This window comes from Dermacentor andersoni, chromosome 1, assembly GCF_023375885.2.
Source record: "Dermacentor andersoni chromosome 1, qqDerAnde1_hic_scaffold, whole genome shotgun sequence".
Lineage (NCBI taxonomy): Eukaryota > Metazoa > Arthropoda > Arachnida > Ixodida > Ixodidae > Dermacentor > Dermacentor andersoni.
In genome coordinates, this window is record NC_092814.1 from 172,871,155 (window position 1) to 172,886,262 (window position 15,108).

At 49.6% G+C, this 15,108-nt stretch overlaps 1 long non-coding RNA gene across 1 annotated transcript; it reads left to right on the forward strand.

Moving 5' to 3' along the window:
- Positions 1-9,018: 9,018 nt before the first annotated feature.
- Positions 9,019-11,830, forward strand: LOC129380752 (uncharacterized). Its single transcript, XR_008608924.2, has 2 exons — positions 9,019-9,310; positions 10,401-11,830. It is a non-coding gene; the product is annotated as an uncharacterized lncRNA (long non-coding RNA).
- Positions 11,831-15,108: the final 3,278 nt, after the last annotated feature.

Genomic DNA, 15,108 nt, shown 5'->3' on the forward strand with positions numbered 1-15,108 from the left:
ATTCCTGAGCTTCCTCTCCCTCTACCTTTGTTCCTTCTGTTGAGGTCAGTGAGTGCTGAACCACCTCTGTCTTCTTACTCTGTTGCCTTATGTGTTCCCAAAACTTCTTAGAGGCATTTCTGTCTTTTTTTCGTATCTCTAACAGCCACTGTACTCCAACTTTTGCTATCTTGGCTTGAATTAATGCCGATGCTTCTCTTTTCATTGCAAGGTAATTCTCCCATTTTGTCTCCACCTCTTCTGGTGGGGCTCCCCTTTTCTTTGCTACTCTGTGTTTTCTGCACGCATCTTTGCGTTGCTCTATGGCCTCCTTAACTTCTCGGTCCCACCAGCTTTAATTAACGGACAAAGGAATATCCGTGGGAAATTTTGCCCTCTTTGGCGGAATCATGCTAACGTGCCATCGCAGGCTGAAACCGATGCGTTTCAGAATCTGTACAATGAACGCCTTGCAGGTCAGTGATTCCTACTTTTGACAGCGCAAATGGTGCATTTGCGGCACGTAGAACGCACGTTATGAATGCATGGTTCATGTTCAGTAGCAACTTGCTTTTGTGCATATTAAAACACATGTTGCTTAACTGTTGCTTGTTCCTCGCAGTACTCGCGACAGCACGAAGTCTTTTAAGCTGAGCGCGTTCGAGATTCATGCGCACCGGCACAGGTGTACCCCAATACACGTGCTGATAGAGCGTTACGCCGAATATGTGCATATTGCTGCCATCGGCACCGTGCGCCTGCCAGCCGACGCTTCATCCTGGAAGATGAAAAAGAAGCGGCTGCTTTGACTAAAGGAACGAATCCTCCCTACCGCAGGCGTATGTTATCTGTGCGCGCGAGAAGCGCAGGGAAGTGAAGGTTATATATATAGCGGATGCGCTGCAAAAGTCGGCAATGCTCCACAGAACGTACGCCTGCGAACACATGTAAAACCGCTGTTCTATGGTCTCATGTAGGCCGGTTTTACGCGCGTACTGTTCTGCGCGCTCCGTGCGCCGGCTATCGCAAACCTTTTTTGGTTCCGTGAAGCTTCACTTACCGTGGTAATGCACCTCAGGCCGCAGTCAATGAATCTAAACGCGAGTCAGAAATGACATGCTGCCTCCGCGCGCTGTCGTAGTGATGCGCGGCCACCCGAAGTTTGTTCAATAAAGCACGACGATTCCTCAAGCGAGAAAGTGTTTGTGCTCATAAACTCCAAATGGATCGCAAATGGGTCGGTGTGTCGTGCGTGTCTCCAGTGCGTTCTTGCAGTGCAGTGAGAATGCGTACATTTCTTTCGTATCGCCAGACGTCTAGCTCGACAAGACCGTCTGAGAGCCCCAGGAAACCCAAGCAGAGAAAAGCAAGTAGAAGGCAGCGATAACGGTGACCTTTTTTTAAAGACACGCAAGAACTGCCATGGGCAGCGGCCGTTACCTGCGGCACAGACCAGCGGTTGATGAGAACAGTTTTGGCTGGCCTTCTAAGGTATGTTTATTTTCATAAAAGCCGGCTAAAGCGGCTGATTCGACCTCATGGCCCAATTTTCAAAGTTCATTATAAACTTCTTTCAACATGACTTCGCAGGCCGGTTGCGCGCAGCGTGGCGTGGTTTCGCGGGAAATGTAAAACGGCTGTCCCATGGTCTCATGTAGGCCGGTTTTACGCGCGTACTGTTCTGCACCGTGCGCCGGCTATCGCATAACTTTTTTGGTTCCGTGAAGCTTCACTTACCGTGGTAATGCACCTCAGGCCGTAGTCAATGAATCTAAACGCGAGTCAGAAATGACATGGGGGGGTCTAGCTAACAACTGGAGGGGTCTAGCTTCACGTGCAGGTCGTGCGAGGGCGTCAGGGAAGCCGTCCAAAAACTGGAAGGGAATTGGGCGGCTAAGTTCGAAGAGCTTAAGGCAGACCTGAGGGAGGAGCAGGAGAAGCGGGTAGCACTGCAGGCGAAAGTTGAAAATTTCGTCAAGGTGGAGGCGGCCCAGGCCGCGCAGTTATAGTAAGGACTGTGGCCGAGCTTGAGGAAGAGAAAGAAAGGAGCGCCGAACTGAAAAAGCGGCTCGACGCGCTTGAGACGCGGGCAGCCGAGAATGTCGGGTCAGGACACCAAAGCGGTGGCAAAGACTCAGAAAGTAGGGTAGACTCTACAGGCGAAGTGGGAGGCAGGGAGCCAAAGCAAGCAGTCGCCAGCTCGCCGCCGGTGAATCGGCGTAGCTATAGTGAAGCAGCGCAACACGCCCCGAGTGAGGCGACGCTGCAGCCACAAGAAGCTGGGAAGAGCGGCACCTACCTTCAGGCCGCCACGCGGAAAACGCAGGAGCCCAGGGGACAATGCCCTTTGTCGCGTCCGAATCACGCGGAAAAGGACGCAGGGAAGCAGGGAGAGGTAGGAAAGAGTGAAAGGGTGATTATCGCTGGCGACTCAAACATGGCTGGGTGCTCAAAAGCAATTGTGGAGAGGGTGAAAGGCGACAAAAGAGTGGCGGTAGGGACATTTCCAGGGCGGACACTGAGTTCTGTCATGGAGCGAGCAAAAGAAAAGCTCACGGAAAATGCCCACGTGCGCAACCTTGTCGTAGTAGCAGGTGGGCTAAATGACGTCCTAAACAGGAAAGGGCCAGGACTAGCCCAGCGCTTGGCGAAGGGGGTGGACGACTTGCGCGAGCTATCCCCTCGGGTGCAGATCGTGGTGTGCACGGTGCCGGAGGTGCCTGTGCGTGACAGTCACGCACAAAGAGCAGTAATGGCTGCCAATGAGGCAATATGGAAAATGAGCCGAGAGAAAGGCTTCGAGGTTGTCGAAGTAAACAGGGAAGTGAGAAGTTGTGTTGGTTTTAAACGAGATGGGATCCACTTCAATTACAGGCTAGCACGAGAAGTGGGCTGGCGACTTGGGGGTCGCGCTGTTGCTTTAATTTTTAGGGGGCCCGCGTGCGCTCAGGAGGTCAGAGTAGGTAGTAATGAAGAAGGTCCCCTAGGGGAACATCAGCTGAGCATCGCCGTCGATAACAGAAAAAGGAGGAAAGCAAGAACAAGAGCTCGCCATGCAATAGGCTACATAAACATGCAGGGCGGCAGAAGAAAGGAAAAGTGGGCAGAGATTGAGGGGCAGTTACATAGAGAACAAATAGGGGTGTATGCGGTTACAGAAGCGCACCTTAGAGACTCAGAAGAGCCACCAGTTATTGAGAATTATGTATGGGAAGGGTGCAACAGAACTAAGTCGGAAAGAAAGGGAGGGGGAGTCGGAATGCTCATCCATCAGGGAGCCAAATGGAAAAGAGTAAATTCACAATGTCAAGAGCATCTTGGGTTATCAGGTACAATGAGTGGGAAAGAAACTTGGCTGGGAGTAACGTATTTGTGGACCGGAAAAAATTGCACAGAGAAGAATAAAGAGTTAGTGGAATGCATAAGCGCTGATATTAAGGGTTTCGGGAATGGTGCTGAGATTGTCCTATTAGGTGACATGAATGCCCACATACAGGATTTAGATGGCTATACGGACAATAACGGGAAGTCAATGCTAGACCTTTGCGAGCAACATAACCTCGTTATTGTGAATACAGGGGCTAAGTGTGAAGGACAGATCACGTGGGAAGTGGGAAATCGACAATCGACCATTGATTACTGTCTGATGACAGAAGGAATTCATGATAAGTTGAGAGAAATGGTCATCGATGAGGAAGGGTTTAACAGCATAGGGAGTGACCATAAACGCATCATTTTGAAAATGGGATATGTAGTTGGGAAAGAGAGCAAGGAAAGCACAATGGCCAGTCCAAATTTGAACGCTGAACAAATAGCAAATATAGTCATATATAGAGTTGAGGAAGAACTTGGCAAGTGGCCAAGTAAGGAGTGGGAATATGGTGAGCTTCTAAGTGTAGTAACAACAGAAATACGGAAAGAGAAACATGTTCGTTGGAAAGGAAAAAAGAAACCTAAAAGCTGGTGGAACAAGGAGATACGAGAAGCGATCGCCGAACGACAGAAAGCATCTCGAGAGCACAGGCAGGCAAAGAAGGCGCAGTTGCCACAGGATGAAGTAACCAATAAATGGGAAATATACCGGGAGAAAAAGTCTGTGGTTCAAATACTGGTGCAAGCAAAATTAAAAGGTGAAAGTGAATGTTGGTTGTCAGAAATACGTGAGAAAAAGAAGGCCGCACCTAGAATATTTTGGAATCACATAAAATTATTAGGCAGGAACTCAACAACAATACAACAACATATCCTAGACGAAGATGAAAACAGACTGGAAGGAGAAGCGGCAATAGATTACATCCAAAAAATAACAGCCGAATCTTTCCAAGGCAAGGACGAGGTTGTATTTGAAGAAAAAAAGAGCATGAAAGAGACCCAAGTGGAAAAGGAGCTGGTGCTGACAAATTTAGACTGGAAGAAAGCGGAAGAGAAAATTCCTAAGCGCACAGCCACAGGGCTAGACGAGGTTCCCGTTAGGCTGATAAATGAATTGGGACCAAAAAGTAAGGAAGCTCTGGTGAAAGCAGTGGAAAAAACTTTAAAAGATAGACGAATACCAGACAGTTGGCGACAAAGTAGAATGAATTTAATTTGTAAAGGTAAGGGGAAGAAAGACAGAATTGACTCGTATAGACCGTTGACCATTACATCGGTAATATACAGGCTAGCAATGCAGGCAATCAGATTAAAGCTTCAAGCATGGGCAGAGAATAATGGCATTTTGGGAGAGCTTCAGAATCGCTTTAGAATAGGTAGGCGTTTGGATGATAACTTGTTTGTTCTTACTCAGTGTATTGAAATATCAAAAGCAGAAAGCAGACCGTTGTATGTGGCCTTTTTGGGCATTACAGGAGCCTACGACAACGTAGACTGCAACATTTTGTGGGATATTCTGGAAGGGGAAGGCTTAGGTAACGATTGTCTACAGCTTTTGAGAGAGATTTATCTAGAAAATACCGTTCGCGTTGAATGGGAAGGGATGAGGAGCGCGGAGAAAGTTCATATCAACAAGGGACTGAGGCAGGGGTGCCCTTTATCCCCGCTGCTGTTTATGATGTACATGGTGAGGATGGAGAGGGCGCTAGAAGGAAGTAATATCGGGTTTAATCTCTCATACAAACAGGCAGGTACAGTAATAGAGCAGCAACTCCCAGGTTTATATTATGCGGACGACATTGTGTTGCTCGCTGACAAGCAAAGCGATTTGCAACGTCTGGCTAATATCTGTGGACAGGAAGGCAACAATTTAGGTTTGAAATTTAGTGTTAGAAAATCAGGTGTTATGGTATTCAATGAAAACAGTGAACAGACAGTGGAGATACAGGGCCAAGAAATACCTCGGGTAACAGAATATAAATACCTTGGTATATGGATAAACGAAGGCAATGGATATATTGACACGTGTACTTATCTTTATCGGGCGACCACGTTTCGCCGCTTAACAACTGTAATCGCACAGCGACGGACGCGCCTGCATGTATCCGACGTTTCTGGAAAGTTATCGATGATTCTACCCGGCTGTCTGTTGTCGCCGAACCTTATGTTATCTGATTTCATCGCCTGACGCGAATGGCGTAGAACATTGTGGAATACACGCGGGTCCGAACGATTAGTCTGGAACATTCGACGACTGTTGTATAAAAGCCGACGCGCTTGACCTGCTGATCAGATTTTCGACGATCGCCGAGCGTGTTCGCCGCTATCGTTGTGCTATAAGTGTAGCCTGTTTTGTGGGCACAGGTTCGCCCAATAAAAGTTAGTTTTGTCGTTCACAGTACTGCAACTGTGTTATTCAACGTCACGACCACGTGACATCTGGTGGAGGTGCTTGTGCGTTCATGTACCGAACGCCCCCGCAAAGCCGCGATCCAAGCCCGAAGCCCGAGGACAAAACCAACGTCGCCCAAGACCAGCGAGCTAGCCGCCGGCTGCAAGGACTGCCCCCAGAGCACGGACTCCTACCTGAGACGTGCAGGAAGATTGCCACCAAGTCCTCCCCAATGGCAGCCCCAGCATCCCCCGTCGTGCTGCAGCAGCCCAGGGAGCCCCCCACGTTCCGCGGTTCAACATTCGAGGACCCGGAAACCTGGCTCGAGACGTACGAGAGGGTCGCTGCATTTAACAGCTGGAACAGCGACGACAAACTGCGACATGTCTTCTTCGCATTGGAAGACGTGGTTCGAGAACAGAGAAGCCACGTTAACGACCTGGGACCTTTTCAGAAGTGGCTTCCTGCAGACATTCACAAGCGTCGTACGCCGAGAACGAGCCCAAGCACTACTGGAAACCCGAGTGCAGCTGCCCAACGAGACCACCGCGATTTTTACAGAAGAAATGAGCCGCCTATTCCGCCACGCCGACCCGGAAATGTCCGAGGAAAAGAAAGTCCGGCTACTAATGCGTGGTGTTAAGGAGGAACTTTTCGCCGGTATGGTACGAAACCCACCGAAGACTGTCGACGAGTTTCTTCGCGAGGCCACTAGCATCGAGAAGACACTCGAGATGCGAAACCGGCAATTCGACCGCCGCACCAACGCTACAAACTATGCCGGAGTTCAGTCACTGGCCTCCGAAGACCTGCGCGAGGCTATCAGGGCAGTCGTACGAGAGGAGCTTCAGAAGATCTTCCCGTCGTCGCAGCCTCAAGTGGCCTCGATCGCTGACATCGTCAAAGATGAGGTTCAGCGGTCGCTTGGAGTTCCGGAGGTGCAACCTCAATTACCGCAACCCCAACCCGAAGCGATGACCTACGCCGCCGTCGTACGCCGTCAAGGCCCTCCTCAGCGACCGCGCCAGGGCCCTGTAACGCCGCAATTCCGTCGACCAGCGCCGCCGCCGCCGACAGCGCGCCCACCCGTCGCCCAGCGGAGCTACCCGAGGAAGACCGACGTTTGGCGCGCTCCTGACCACCGCCCGCTCTGCTACCACTGCGGGGAAGCGGGTCACGTCTACCGACGATGTCCATACCGGGAAATGGGACTGCGAGGTTTCGCCGTCAACGCTCCGCGCCCGCAGCAAGGTGAACGCCCTCGCGATATCGCTGACTACCTCGCGGCTACTCAGTGGAGTTCTCGACGACCGTCGCGTTCACCATCACCAGGCCGCTACCTGTCGCCGCAGTGCCGACCATACACTGGCCCAGCTCGGGGCCGGTCAGCGAGCCCATATCCGGAAAACTAAAAGCAGCAACCGATGGAGGTGCGGTTGCTGTCCGTCGAACTGTCGAAGATCCTCCGCCGCCGACGAAGACGCCGAAGAAACTACCTCGACGACATAACGACACGCCGCCGTCCCGACGAAGTCTGGAAGGAAAGAATGCGACGACGAAAGACGACCTGACGACGTCACATACCAGCCACAAGTCAACGCGACGCAGTCGTGATCCGACGCCAAGACCGAACTGTAATGCAAGACAAAGAGCCACCGACCTCGACGTGCTTCTCGACGGCCACGCAGTCACCGCCTTAGTCGACACAGGGGCTGATTACTCCGTCATGAGTGGACACATCGCCGCCCAGTTGAAGAAAGTTAAGACTACGTGGGAAGGCCCTCAAATTCGTACCGCCGGAGGACACCTCATAACGCCGACTGGAATGTGCACGGCAAGAATTACCATTCACGACCGGACTTACCCTGTCACCTTCGTTATCCTCCAACAGTGTTCACAGACGTCATTCTCGGCATGGACTTCCTCAACCAACACGGCGCAGTCATCGACCTGAAGTCGAAGTCAATAACTCTGTCGGAAGACCATGCGATACCGTCGGAGAACCCTCGTAGTCACCACGCCTTGAGTGTGCTCGAAGATCAGGTGAGCATCCCGCCTCGCTCCAGCATTGTTATTTCGGTCGGCACCGAAACACCCGCTGACTTAGGTGTCATCGAAGGCGACCAACGTCTACTGCTAGACCGTGAAATTTGCGTCGCAAGAGGGATCGCTCGACTGCACGGAGGAAACACGAAAGTGTTGCTGACAAACTTCAGCCAGGAGTACAAGCACATCAACAAGGGCACGACGATCGCATACATCGAGGAAATTCTGGAAAACAGCAATGCCCCAATGGGCATTGAAACTCCCTCGGACGTCCGGATAAGATCCTGATGTCCAAGTCCCAGAGCAGTCGTCCTGGGGACATCCAGTGGATATCATTATCGGACTAATTTCAGCATCCAGTTCTTATCCTCCTGCGGACATCCTTAGGTCATTCGTGCTGGACATTTCGCCAATGTCCCGAGCAGGACTTCGTTCGGACTTGAGTGACGAACTGCTCTGTTGCTTAGCATTTATGCACTTGCAAATACCAACGTAGAACCGGCCTTGAGTTCATTCAAGCTAACTACAGCTAACTTTGTTCAGTAGAGGCATCAACGTTTGTCGGCGAAATATCAATGAGTCCTCAAACATGCAGCATAAGATAAACCAAATTCGATCGAATTCTACCTGCCCATGGGATTTTTTTTCTTCTGGTGGAGAGCATACAGGCTACCACGGATGCAGGTTATAGTGGACTGGTTCTAAAGCACAGCGTGATCGTAAAAGCTACCAAGCTTGTGTGGCCGTCTCATTATTATTACTTGCAGAGCCACAGAAACATTTCTGTGCTTAGAGTGCTTACGCGTTATCAAACATATCCTTTTTGGACCATCACGCTCGCCAGATATCGATGTGACCAGAGACCGACTGTCCCATTGTATAGTTGACGTCCATTTACGACGCTTTTCAAATAATAATTAACAGCAGCCTCTCATTTGGAAACTTCAGAAATATTTCTATTATCCCTAAAAACGCAGAAAACGCGTCGCAAGCATACCCATTATGCTACCAGCGCAATCTTTTCTGAAACTTAGCATACCCTGCATTCTTTTTCGCGGGAGACTATTTCTATTTATCGTTTGGGGCATCCTTCTGGCAGTATTTTTGAAAGTGTGGATGGGCAGAATTTCACTGATGGCATTAACCCTGTTTCTGTATACACTGCTGTTGTGACAGTTAACAACACAATAATAATTTCCAGTCATCCGAGGAGGCGCCGTCGGAAACAAGAGACGTTTCGCGCGCAGCGCGAGCTAAGCGCGGGCGCGACCTTGAATGGAAGCGGCGAAAACGTACACCTGTGGGAGGTGCAATCGTTCCGCCAGGAAAGAAACGAGCGCCATGCGAGCGCCGGCGTCTAGGATGAAACTTGGCGTGCGAAAAAGGCGCGAAGGCGAGCGTTTCGCGCGTTTATTGTGAGTGCATAGGCGCCATTTTCAGTTGTCACTACGGCTGCGCAAGGTGCTCAAGGATGTTGTTTCTTTCTCCTGGGTTCCTGGCCGGGTTGGCCCCACAGAAAAGGTAAGCTGAAGCGTACCTGGACTTTATACTATACTACGTGTTGTCGGTATGTTCTACAGGCCACATATGCGCAGTAGTTCGCGTGAGCGGCTTTCTTTTAGTCGCATATATGCAAGGAGGTGCTGCTGTACGCGATTGCTTGCGGTCGCATACGTCGCTGGGAGCTGCTCCTCACTATTAATACTCTGTAGCGCACGCAAAGTATATGCAGAGAGCTCGCAAGAGATTTGCTGAAGAGACAGCGACACGGGAGACGAAGAAATCCTTTCAACTTCTCTATTCTCCGTGCACCGGGCAGGAGTGTTCTCCGACCAGTCCATCTGTTGTTTCGCAGTCCTTGTGCAAACGGTTGGAAACCGTACCTTGTGTTAATGTGAACGAAATCGTTCAGAAACCCGAGTCGTCAGAATATGACACACTTTCAGAAGACTCCACATTCTGTGACCGCGACTACTCCGGGCGATCGAGATTCGGTGCGGATGGCTTTCCACTTCGTGAGTCAGGCAGCAATGTATGCATATTTAATTTCTATAGTAACGCATGATAAAATTGAAAATTTTTATATTAGCTGGTGAGATTGTAAATGTGGAATTTAATACAAGTAATACTTTGGGATCTCCTAAACATAACTACTGGCTTGTAAATGCCTAAACATACAGCACAGCTGTATAATTGAGCCTTTACCCCAGCGTCAAGGTATCTAATTACTAAAGAAATCCTAAAATTAGCAGCTTTGAGACCTAGGCTAATTTGGAGCAATATTTTAAAATATGCGCACTGTATTGCAATGTCAGGTGATTGTAAGTTTACACTATTCACATTAAACAAACTATTCTCATAGAGTAGTGTTTGCAGTCTTTTGCTTCGTAAATTGGTAACTCGTTCCATGGAAGAAATATTTTCATTTTTGTTTTGGCGTGGCTGTTGCAGGCAGGTAATTTTGGAGCTCACAGTCAGGTTTGTTAATTTATTATGTATCTTTCCTAGTACAAAATAAGAGGTGTTTTGCCATATTGTGTTGGTAACAACATTGAGATTTTATTACTGGTCACAGTTTTCGAACTTGTTCAAGCATGTGTTCTTTCTTCAGATGCGTTATGCCACTGTTGAATTCACCAAAGCTGAAGAAGTGGAAGTTGTTCCTACAAGTTGGATCTCCGACAACAAGTGTTGGTGGCCAGCTCACGCAAAGCCCGAAAAGCTTTTGTCAATGGTGAAAAAAATCACACCCGGTGGAATCAACGTGGAAACAGTTTGACATTTCTGTAAAAGGGTTATTGGTGGGAGCCATGTTTTGGTATGGTGATTTTTTAGAACAAAATGAGAGTAAAAACTTGACCATTGCATTGTCATTTATTGTTCAGCCACATACGATCATGCACGTAAAAAGCTGAATAAAAGTCAGTTCACATCGGACCTGAGCAGTGACCCTGACATGGTTCAAAAAAGACGCTGCCGAGCACCATTTGTACACACAGACTCGGATTAAAGTGACTCGCAACCTTCTCCAAGCTCTCTGAAGCAGCTGCGAATCCCAGAGGTTCCCGAAGATATTCCGCAGAGCGAGGTAAATGTGGTCACTACAGCTTTGTAACGCAAAAAATATAGCTGCTGTAAATAAAATATAATGATTACTTTATTCGTACGATGGTGCCCCTTTAAAGCTTTCTCTTAGTTTATGATTGCTTGCTCTGTCTAACATCTGTGAATGTGTCCCATGTTTTGTCCATCTGTGCAAGAGAGCTCCGTGGGGGACAACAGTGCCATTCCGGTTCTATGAGCCTGAGTTCATTTGCTGTTTCCAAGGTATTGCTAGATAAAGCTGCTTGAAAAAAGGCACGGTCCAAATAATTTAGGTCTCAGCTGTGCGATATTTTAGGTGTGAGTATTGCCAGTACCTTTATGTTCCTTAGTCATTACTGAATGTAGTGAAATGTGGTAGCGTACTGATTGCCAACTTTTTTTCTGGGATTCGACGAGCCTCACCTCACGATTCATTCACGCTAATGAAACAGTCAATGCCTGTGCTCTCTTCATGTCTCGTATTCCATGTGGCATTCTGTGCTTCTTTTTTCATGTTCCCTGATGTTAAGGTGAAGAATAAGTGTATTGCAGTGAAAGAAGTGTACCATGCTTTTGAAGTACACTGAGGGCTACACTTGGTCCTGCCTACCTTGATGTTTCTAAATATGTATTATCGCGATAGTGGTGCTTAGTAGACGTTCTTATATTATGTGATCTCATTTCACTCTTGTAGCACTTGGGGGCTGGAAATTTTAATGTACTGCTGTAAAAGCTGTCACCTGCAGCCTTTGTCTTAGTTTGTGGTAATAAGTTGTTGACATTTATTATAATGCAGGACTGTCATATGCATTCTGTCTCTGAATCTTATAGGTTTGCAGTATCTTGTCTCGTGACCAGTTCTGTGTTTAAATACTTGTAACACTTGCATTACTAGCGACTCTCTGTATTAAATCGAGCTTTTGTAATAGAAATGAATAAAAATATCTGTGAAAGTGATTGTCTCTCCATTTTATGTAAACTTAGCTTGCTTTGGAGTCTGCGTTCCGTGGGGGCAAGTTGTATTTTCATTAGTACATGCCAGTACTGCATCATCTTTGCAGCACAGATTCTACAGAAGGCCAATGTTTACGCTAACTGTGCTATTTAGCCCATTTAAATAAAAATGAACATCCTGCAGACATCCCTTAATGGTCCACGGTTCGTCGTACGGATGTGTGACGGACGTTTAGCAATGAAAACGTAAACAAATTCTTGCGTCCGTGGAACATCCGTACATCCGTTCTAGACATCCGCGGGACACCCCTCGGACTGCCAATTAGTATGCGCCTGGTAGTCCTGTGGATGTCCGCCGTACGCCCTTAGGCGATCTGCGGACGTCCTATGGATGACCAAGATATCCAGAATCGGTAGTCCAGTGAATGTCCAGAGGAGTTCACATGCCCATTGGGGCGTTTGTCCTCTCGGATTCCGCCGCATCTACCCCGACGACCATGGTTGCCGAACCAGACTACGACATTAATCCAAGTCTCCCCGTGATTAAGCAACAGCAGCTGAGAAGTCTGCTCCGGCGATACAAAGGCTGCTTTTCGACGTCATCGAGGATTCGACAAACACCAGTCGCCAAGCATCGCATAATCACCGAGGAGTACGCTCGACCACTTCGCCAGAGCCCTTACCGAGTTTCGTCGCGAGAACGTGAAGCTATAAGAGAACAAGTCGACGAAATGCTGCGCGACGACATCATCCAGCCGTCGAAAAGCCCGTGGGCATCTCCTGTTGTGCTGGTGAAGAAAAAGGACGGAACCCTTCGTTTCTGCGTCGATTATCGTCGTCTGAACAAGATCACGAAGAAGGACGTATACCCTCTCCCACGGATAGACGACGCATTGGATCGGCTCTGCAACGCTAAATACTTCTCCTCGATGGACCTCAAGTCTGGCTATTGGCAAATAGAAGTCGACGAAAGAGATCGTGAAAAGACCGCCTTCATCACCCCAGACGGCCTCTACGAGTTCAAGGTTATGCCATTTGGACTGTGCTCGGCGCCTGCAACGTTCCAGCGCGTGATGGACACGGTTTTAGCAGGATTGAAGTGGCAGACCTGTCTCGTTTACTTGGATGACGTCGTTGTATTCGCCGAAAATTTTGACGATCACCTTAGGCGGCTTGCCACAGTACTAGAGGCCATCAAGTCATCAGGGCTAACTCTGAAGCCAGAAAAGTGCCGCTTCGCTTACGATGAGCTTCTATTCCTAGGCCACGTCATCAGCAAATCCGGAGTACGCCCCGACCCGCAGAAAACAGCTGCCATCGCAAAGTTCCCGCAGCCCACCGACAAGAAGGCAGTGCGTAGATTTCTTGGCATGTGTGCCTACTACAGGCGATTTGTCAAGGACTTTTCACGCATCGCTGAGCCGCTGACACAGCTAACTAAATGTGACGTCGAGTTCAAGTGGGAAACGCCACAGGGCGACGCATTTCAAGAACTCAAACGACGCATGCAGTCGCCGCCCGTACTTGCGCACTTCGACGAGCACGCCGATACCGAAATACACACTGACGCCAGTAGCCTAGGCCTCGGTGCCGTCCTAGTCCAGAGAAAAGATGGACATGAACACGTGATAGCTTACGCTAGCCGATCATTGTCAAAAGCAGAAGGCAATTATTCTACAACCGAAAAGGAATGCCTCGCCATCGTTTGGGCCACAGCGAAATTTCGCCCTTACCTATATGGCAGGCCATTCAAGGTGGTCAGCGATCATCACGCGTTGTGTTGGCTAGCTAACCTAAAAGACCCCTCAGGACGGCTGGCACGGTGGAGCCTCAGGCTACAAGAATACGACATCACTGTAACCTACAAGTCCGGACGAAAACACTCAGATGCCGATTGCCTATCCCGCGCCCCCATTGACCCGCCGCCGCAAGATGACGAGGATGACGACGCCTTCCTTGGAATAATAAGCTCGGAAGACTTCGCCGAACAGCAACGAGGAGACTCGGAGCTAAAAGCCCTAATCGAGTATTTGGAAGGGCACACCGACGTTGTCCCAAGGGCATTTAAGCGTGGATTATCTTCGTTCACGCTTCAAAACAACCTACTCGTGAAGAAGAACTTCTCACCAGTCCGCGCCAACTACCTTCTTGTTGTTCCGTCCGCGCTACGTCCAGAAGTACTGCACGCCCTACATGACGATCCGACCGCTGGGCACCTCGGTTTCTCCCGGACGCTATCGAGGATACAAGAAAGGCATTACTGGCCGCGCCTAACCACCGATGTCGCCCGTTACGTCAAGACATGCCGCGAATGTCAGCGACGCAAGACACCACCGACAAGACCAGCGGGATTACTACAGCCGATCCAGCCTCCTTACCGACCTTTTCAGCAGATCGGGATGGACTTGTTGGGACCGTTTCCGACATCAGCTTCCGGAAATAGGTGGATTGTCGTGGCGACGGACTATCTCACCCGCTTCGCTGAAACTAAAGCTCTACCGGAAGGCAGCGCAGCCGAAGTGGCTAAATTTTTCGTCGAGAACATCCTGTTGCGACATGGTGCTCCAGAAGTCCTCATCACCGACAGAGGAACGGCCTTTACAGCGGAGCTCACTCAAGCCATTCTGAACTACAGTCAGACAAGGCACAGGAGGACAACGGCCTACCATCCGCAGACGAATGGTCTTACGGAGCGGCTGAATAAGACCCTCACCGACATGCTAGCGATGTACGTCGACGTCGAGCACAAGACGTGGGACGCGGTCCTGCCGTATGTCACCTTCGCCTACAACACGGCGGTGCAAGAAACAACACAGATCACGCCATTCAAGTTGGTTTACGGCAGGAACCCGACGACGACGCTCGACGCCATGCTGCCGCACGTCACTGACGAGGAGAATCTTGACGTCGCTACCTATCTTCAGCGCGCCGAAGAAGCCCGACAGCTCGCCCGCCTACGGATCAAGACCCAGCAGCGTACCGACAGCCGACACTACAACCTCCGACGACGCTTCGTTGAGTACCAGCCCGGCGACCGTGTTTGGGTATGGACCCCGATACGCCGGCGAGGACTCAGTGAGAAGCTGCTGCGACGCTATTTCGGACCCTACAAGGTCGTCCGACGTATTGGCGCACTAGACTATGAGGTCGTGCCAGACGGCATTTCGCACTCACAGCGGCGCCGCGCACGATCTGAAGTGGTCCACGTGGTGCGCCTTAAACCATTTTACGGACGCTGATGAACTTCCTTAGTTTGTTGTTTTCTTTGCTACGAGTGCTTT